Genomic DNA, 7604 nt, shown 5'->3' with positions numbered 1-7604 from the left:
CATATTTTAAAACTCAGCATTTTTTCAGCGTTTTCCGCCCAAATTCTGTTTATGAGGGCTGAGTACTGACAATTTTAAGTATTATATATTGTATTGTATTGTATTATGGTAGAACCTTGATTCTCGAACGGTTTAGTTGATGAACAAATCGGCTCCTGAAAGCCAAAAACCCAGAAGTAAGTGTTCCGATTTTCAAACATTTTTCAGAAGCCGAACGTCTAACACGGCTTCCGCTTAAGTGCAGGAAGCACCTGCAGCCAATCGGAAGCCGTGCCTTGGTTTTCAAATGTTTTGGAAGTCGAACGGACTTCTGGAAGGGATTGCATTTGCGAACAAGGTACCTCTGTACAGTGGTACCTCCGGTTACATACGCTCCAGGTTACATACGCTTCAGATTACAGACTCCGCTAACCCAGAAATAGTGCCTCAGGTTAAGAACTTTGCTTCAGGATGAGAACAGAAATCGAGCTCCGGCGGCGTGGCAGCAGTGGGAGGCCCCATTAGTTAAAGTGATGCTTCAGGTTAAGAACAGTTTCAGGTTAAGAACGGACCTCCGGAACGAATTAAGTACTTAACCTGAGATACCACTGTAATATGTAATTTATTATATTTACCATATTATACTATATCTTTTTCTGTCCCTCTTTTTTATTTGTTCTTTCTCCACCTTATCTTTTATAACTGACATTCTTTCAATAAAATATTAACAATAATTCAAAAATGATTTGGATGGCTAGGGCAGGATGTGGGGGTGACTCTCCTCACCCATCGCCCCACCCATCAAAACGCACGTTCTCCTCAGTCTACCGGACGCAGCCTGCCAGGCATTTCACACCCACCTGCTTCACACCTGATGTCATATATAATGTCAGGTGTGAGGTGCAAACAGTCACGGGTTCAAAGATACAATCAGGAGCTGTTGATTAAGGTGTGCCCTTCTTGGCACCAGCTGTTGGGCGGTGATTTTTTGCCTTGCTCTAGGAGCTGGAAACTTTTCCACTGAAACCACCGCTAAAATGGTTTCCATGGAAACTACTGGAGCAAGGTACACACCCATCAGCTGATGAGTGGTGAGGATGCACCTTGTTTGGGGAGCATTTTCTAGTGAATGGGGAATGCAGAGCTTCATTTCATACAGAGTGGCTTTGAACCCAGAGTACCGATTGCAGCAGAAAGATCGCAGAGCAATTCAGAAACGGATCAGGCTGTGTGTGTGTTTTAAGGCACAGTTACAAGTTGAGTATTGGGTCCTGTGTGCACACCCCTTCAGCCAGCATAGCCAATGGTCAGGAAAGATTGGAGTTGTACGCCAACAAGATTTCAAGGAATGTGTAAACAGAGTCTCTATCAGTCAATGTTTCAGCTGTTGACTCCTAGGAAACAGACTCCCCCCTATGCATATGGGACATCCAAAAACAGATTAGTAGAACAGCCTCCTCTTGAGACAGTCTTATTATAGCATTTTCCAATGAATTTATCACAGCATATTATGTGTGTCCTGATTTGATTCTTTTGCCAATGAATTGACTTCCTAGAATGGAGTTCAGACACAACCCAGCAGAAATGGACCACTTTTGTTTCCTGTTGATTTGAATGGAAGAAAAATTTTAATCGAAGAAATTAGACATATACACAACCTGAGCATAGGATGGGAGCCCCCACAGCCAGTGGCGGAGCTTCATGCTCCAGCACCGGGGGGCAGAGTGCAGGCAGGGGCGTGGAACGTGACCTGGGGGCATGGTGCACCGCCCAGAGAGGGTGGGGGAGCAGCCGCGATAGCACCCTGTCGGGATCGTGCTGCCGGGGGCGATACCCTCCCCCCCACATCTTCCTCTGCCAGTGCTCACAGCATGAAAACCCCCAACAGACCTTGCTTCCCCATTACGTTTCCAGAGAAGCCCCAAAGTTCAGCACAGAACAAGACATGTCTCTGTGTCTCCAGCTTCCAGCCTGCTTTCAGTTCATTCACAGCTTTGGCTATGGTCCTTCTACCTAAGATCACATGGCCACCAGCCAGGTGAGGGGAGTAGGAGGGAATGACTACCCCGTTTCCTGGAGGGCACCGTCACCTGGCTCATTTTTGAGATGCGGATGAGCATGGCCAGCTAAAGCCATAATGCTCAACAAAAGGGCTAGTTTGGCAGGATTCCCTTTCTGCATTCACAGGAACAGTACTGAAGGCCTGGAAGAGGACCCTGGGTTCTATCCAGACTGACACCCCCCAAAAAAGAAACTCATAAAAAGGTTATCATTATTTCTTTTGAAACCTACCCTGAGATCATGGACAAAGATGGACAGTCTATAAATTTAAATAATAATAATAATAATAATAATAATAATAATAATAATAATAGGTGTACAAACCATTGTTGCCATCCATCTGTCTTGGGAGACAATTCAAGACTCTACCCATTGGGGGTAAAGCCACATTGTTGGAAAGTTACAGTACCTGGTGTGGCTATAGAGAGAAACATGGGAGAGATGTGTTTTATTGCTCTTGGGGCAGATGAAGGTGTCTGGCTTTGCTGTTACACATACAAACCATATTTATCATGCTGCTGCCCAAACTTGCATTAAGCCTGTTTCACAAGTATGGGGAGTCTAGAACCCCATACTTTTTGTTCCCATCATCCATTGACCATGCTAGCTGGTCAAGACTGCAGTTTCCCATCCCTGATGCAGCAAAAGGTGGTGGCAGCAAAAGGTGGTGGCAGAAAACCAGAATATGAGAAAGCAAAAGACGAAAACCAATATTAAGTGGTTACTGAAATTAAATATAAATAAATCGGAGATAAAGCCAGTTTGGTACAAAACTGGGGTCAAAGGAGCAGGGGCTGAGTGCCTTTGCACTTGTCTTATCACAAGTGGTTTGTTTAAGAGAGAAGTCTTGACTGATCCCAGTGATAAGCATCACTGTTGACACCAGGAACAACTAACTGTTTGCAAATGTGGCTCCAGAAACATGAGAACTGTTGGGAGACCCACCACGAGATGTTTCGTGTGGCGCAATGCGGTGATGAGTTGAAAACAAACAACCACCCAATTGTGCAGCTCACCAACAAAACAAGACCATTTAGGGACATCCAAACTCGGAAAAAGCACCAAATATCAGCCTCATGGCCCTTGTGTCTTTCCCAGATAATAAATTTCTTCCTTTTTTTGGTCCCTCTTGGCTTAAAATGGCTTGGTGAAGAAAAGGAGTTAATTTAAGGCTCATTAGTTTATTTTTAGTCACTCAAGATCTGAAGGCTTTGAGCAGACTTCCCTTTTCTAATAGGACATGCCTTCCTGTGTAGTGAGGCTGTCCGCTGACCTCACTCCCGGCTGGAAGGTGGTACTGATCCATGACAGAGATCCTGTGAGGGCTTTGAAAGCTAAATAGGAACCAGAAGAAAGTGGTATCATGCTTAGCTGGTGATTAGCCCTGGAAGCAAAGTTCAACTGTGACTTTTTAGGGAGGAAGGAGGAAGGAGGAAGGCCGTCGTAACAAACAAGCACTTCCTGCGTTTCCCTGGAAGAATCTAATCATCCCACTTTTGGTATAATAAGGACATTACTGCTAATTTGCCGGTAGCTGGGAGGGAATTTCTGCTCTTAGCTGTGACGGCTCTGTGGCAACTGTTTCGTTTTAAATAGAAATTTAGCCATGAACGTGCAGCTTTTTTAAAGGGGGGGAAAAAAAGAATAAAGGAAAAGAAAGAAAGTTGAGCCGTAATTGAAGTGCATTAATGATAATTACTTCTTTCTTTCACTCATCATTCTGTCAGAGGAATCCATTATCCTGCCATCTTGATGTTTCTGCAAAATTGCTCTTCCCTGTGGATGTGCAGAGACTTAAGGAAATCACAGCTTTATTCTATAAAATGTCCCTAATGCTTGCCCATTCTGTCCGTACTTGTTTTCCCTCCCGTGGGAAACAACAGCACATACCCCAAAAATGCACAATGCTGGGGTTTTTTTTGTTTCTTTTTCTATCCTTCTCTGTTAAGTAATCGGAGAACAAAAGTGTGAGCTGTTACAGAACTGTAATTGTGCCTCAGCTCTTCTGTGAGGGTGGCAACAGGTATTGTCTTCCGCCTAGGTCATATGACAAGTAGTAATATTCTCTGCCGTCATCGTGATCTGAAGGAGCTTCATTAACATGTGACCTCAAAATTCTGCATCATTCCCCTCCCACTGATGCCAAAGTTTAGTGCTAGCTTTGTGCCACAAACCCCATGTTTTGTGCCACCCCCAAAACTGAGTAATTTGAAATCTGGGTCACACGGTAATACCAAATCGCATCCCCGCGTTGCTTAAATGTGCAGCTCCAAGCAGAGTGTGTGTGTCACATTTTGGACCAATGTCCATAAAAGCCAGTTGTGAAATTTACCAGACAAATAACTACATTTGAGATCGCCTTTGAGCTTGAGGTCCAGGCAAATTGGTCCTTCTGCTTCCCCCAGTCTGGCCTGGATGGGAGATTGTTGTAGGATCATCCATCTGTCGTCTCTAATTGCATCATAGAAGGAAGGCGAGGATATACTGTACATGTCATAAATGAATATAATCACTACCTGCAGTTGCATTAAGGCAACAGAAAGATGACCAATAAAAACCCACTCGCCAGCATCAAAAGGATAATAGAAATTAAAGTGAAGTAGAATAATGAGTCAGGTTTACTTAGAAAGGGGGAGGATTGCCTGACAAAAATGAAGACAGTATCAAAAGAAAAGAACACAAGCCATGCAGCAAATTAGGCTACATTACAGAGACGTGGAAATTTAGCTGCTGCGAGAATTTGATTGAAGGGTGAGGAACAAATCCCCATAATACATAATATGATAAAATAAATAAACCTTGGAAGAAGAACAGGTATTTAAAGAGGAGTGGAAAATTTTCACCGAGTATGTAGAAAATAATTGTACACAGTTGAAAACGCTGGCAGTATTAAGGTAAATTAAACATTATAACACATTTAAAAGGGATGTAAGATGGGAGAACTGAATTAGATGGACATACAAGAAAATGCAGGAAAAGTGGGACCTGGGAAAGAACCTGGGAAGGGGAATTGTTGAATGTATGGGTATAATGACAGATGATTATTTGGAAATGTAAAAGTTGATTTTTTTTTCAAAGTAAAATAAATAAACCTTGCATGCTTACAAATACTTGAACTTTAAAAAACGAAGAAGCAGAAATGGCAGTCAACTGTGACAGCACTAGCAAATATTTCTCAACTGTGCTGACTTCCGAGAAAGGTATACAGTGGTAACTCGGGTTACATACGCTTTGTTTTGGGGGGGGGAGCACATTTGGTTCATCAGCCAAAACTGGGGGAAATGTGCTGCTTCTAGCTCCAGACACCACTTGGATAACCAGAAGCAGTGAGGGTTCAAGAAGCACTCCTAAACTGCAAGCTGGATTCTGCAAGGGGAGTATGCAACCACAACTAAACCAGGCTGAAGTCTTATTTTCTGTTGGACATTACTGCTCAGGAAGGTCAGCAGGGTTTTCTGGGCCTGGTTTGCAGCCTTCTGCTACACTCACCAAAGAAGACACAGATTTGCACCTACTTTAAGCCATATGCAAGTTTGCACCCTCCTTTGCAGGTGGAGAGATGGACCAAAAAATAAAGCTTGTCTCGAGCATGGTCGTTTTTTACAACTGTCTAATGACAGAAGCTTGCCATTTTCCTGGCTCAAGAAAAGAGGAGCTGGCCACCTCTCAATTAAAATAATGAAAGCCAGTTGATAATATCAATAAGATTTTAAAGTTTGCGCCGTCTCGGTTTCTCTCCAGCTGCATCCTCTTATGACAAAATAGCCTGTTGTTGCAAACGTATATGACATAATATGGAATGTAATGCAATTGTAGATCTGAGATCATGTGTCACAGATGATATATTGACACTGTCTTTTCAGTTTGTGATATGCACATTTCTTTTCCACACCTTCTGCAGATCCTGCAGGAAACAAAGTTCCTCCCACAGTCACCCACACACCTTCTGTCTCTATTTAAAAAATAAGAACAACAACAGATAGTTCAATTATTGCACTGAGGGAGCTGCTGGCATTTTTAGTGTTTGGTTAAGGAATAAAAGAAGAATTGCATGGATGCCTAGATCCAGGTTTGGGGCAAGTATTCTGGGGAGAGATTCCCAGCAGAGATTTAGAAACACAAAACATGGAATCGTGGAAATATAGGCGGTTACACCTTTAAAATACCCAATTTTAAGTTTTTCCCAAGTTCCCCATTACTTCATATTAGCATAGAAAGGTAAAGGTAAAGGACCCCTGGACAGCTAAGTCCAGTAAAACTCGACTATAGGGTGAAGTGCTCATCTCACTTATGGACGCAGGTGGCGCTGTGGTCTAAACCAGCAAGCCTCTTGGGCTTGCCAATCGTAAGGTCGGCGGTTCGAATCCCCGCGACAGGGTGAGCTCCCATTGCTCTGTCCCAGCTCCTGCCAACCTAGCAGTTTGAAAGCACACCAGTGCAAGTAGATAAATAGGTACTACTGCCGCAGGAAGGTAAACACCATTTCCATACACTCTGGCCTCTGTCACGGTGTTCGGTTGTGCCAGAAGCAGTTTAGTCATGCAGGCCACATGACCTGGAAAAGCTTCTGTGGACAAACACCAGCTTCCTTAGCCTGAAAGCGGAGATGAGTGCTGCACTCCGTTATCAATTTCAACTGGACTCAACCGTCCAGTGGTCCTTTACCTTTTTACCTTTAGCAAAGGAAAAGAGACCACACATTTGATAAGTTGAGAAATGGTTTATTTACAAATTCTTCGAAGGTCAGATTCATGTGCTTTTCCGTACAGCAGCAAGAAAACACAGGCAGCAACACTTAGGTTGCAAAAATGACGAGGGGGGGATCCTAAATTATTGGTTTAAAAACACAACAAATGGCCTATAAGCCATGCAGATAGTTTGATCCTGGAACAACCAGGTCCAAAATCTCCATCATAGAAACGCAAAGATGGCTTTGCTAAAGCCATGTGGCCATCTGGGCTTGGAGAAATCAGCCCGGATGTCCTTCCTCATTGGTTACATGGTGGGCAAGAGAATGAACGAAGACTTTGCTAACCACAATTTAAGAAGGATGTTGAGAAGTTGAAACGTATGCAGAGAAGGGCAACTACAATGGACAAGGGTCTGGAAACCAAGCTCTATGAGTAACGGTTGAGGGAGTTGGGTATGTTTAGCCTGGAAAAGAGATCAAGAGGATATGATAGCCATCTTGAAATATCTAAAGGCTGTCACATGGAAGATGAAGCAAGACCCGAACCAATAGCTTCAAGTTACAAGAAAGGAGATGCTAACTAAACATCAGGAAGAACTCTCTAATGGAAAGAGCTGTTCAATAGTGGAACGGACTCCCTCAGAAGGTGGTGGACTCTGTTTTATGGGAGTTTTTAAAGCAGAGGTTGGATGGCCCACCTGTCATGGATGCTTTAGCTGAGATTCCCACATAGCAGGGAGTTGGACTAGATAGCCCTCGGGGTCCCTTCCAACTCGTCAATTCTATGATTTTGTAATTAATTAATCCAAATGAGGGCCCAACACACTTGGTTGGCCTTGCAGTTGATATCAATTTCCTCATAATCTAAAACGAT

The 7604-nt window shown here is 43.4% G+C and overlaps 1 long non-coding RNA gene across 1 annotated transcript; it reads right to left on the bottom strand.

The window, feature by feature from the left end:
- Positions 1-3201: 3201 nt before the first annotated feature.
- LOC309366246 lies at positions 3202-4487 on the bottom strand. The gene is made up of 3 exons (XR_014166608.1): positions 4378-4487; positions 3740-3833; positions 3202-3374 (listed from the first exon to the last, which is right to left on the bottom strand). It is a non-coding gene; the product is annotated as an uncharacterized lncRNA (long non-coding RNA).
- Positions 4488-7604: the final 3117 nt, after the last annotated feature.

This window comes from Podarcis melisellensis (assembly GCF_964234715.1).
Source record: "Podarcis melisellensis genome assembly, chromosome: 3".
Classification (NCBI taxonomy): Eukaryota; Metazoa; Chordata; class Lepidosauria; order Squamata; family Lacertidae; genus Podarcis; species Podarcis melisellensis.
Note: the sequence above shows the minus strand (reverse complement) of the source record. Positions and strands in the feature narration are given on the sequence as shown.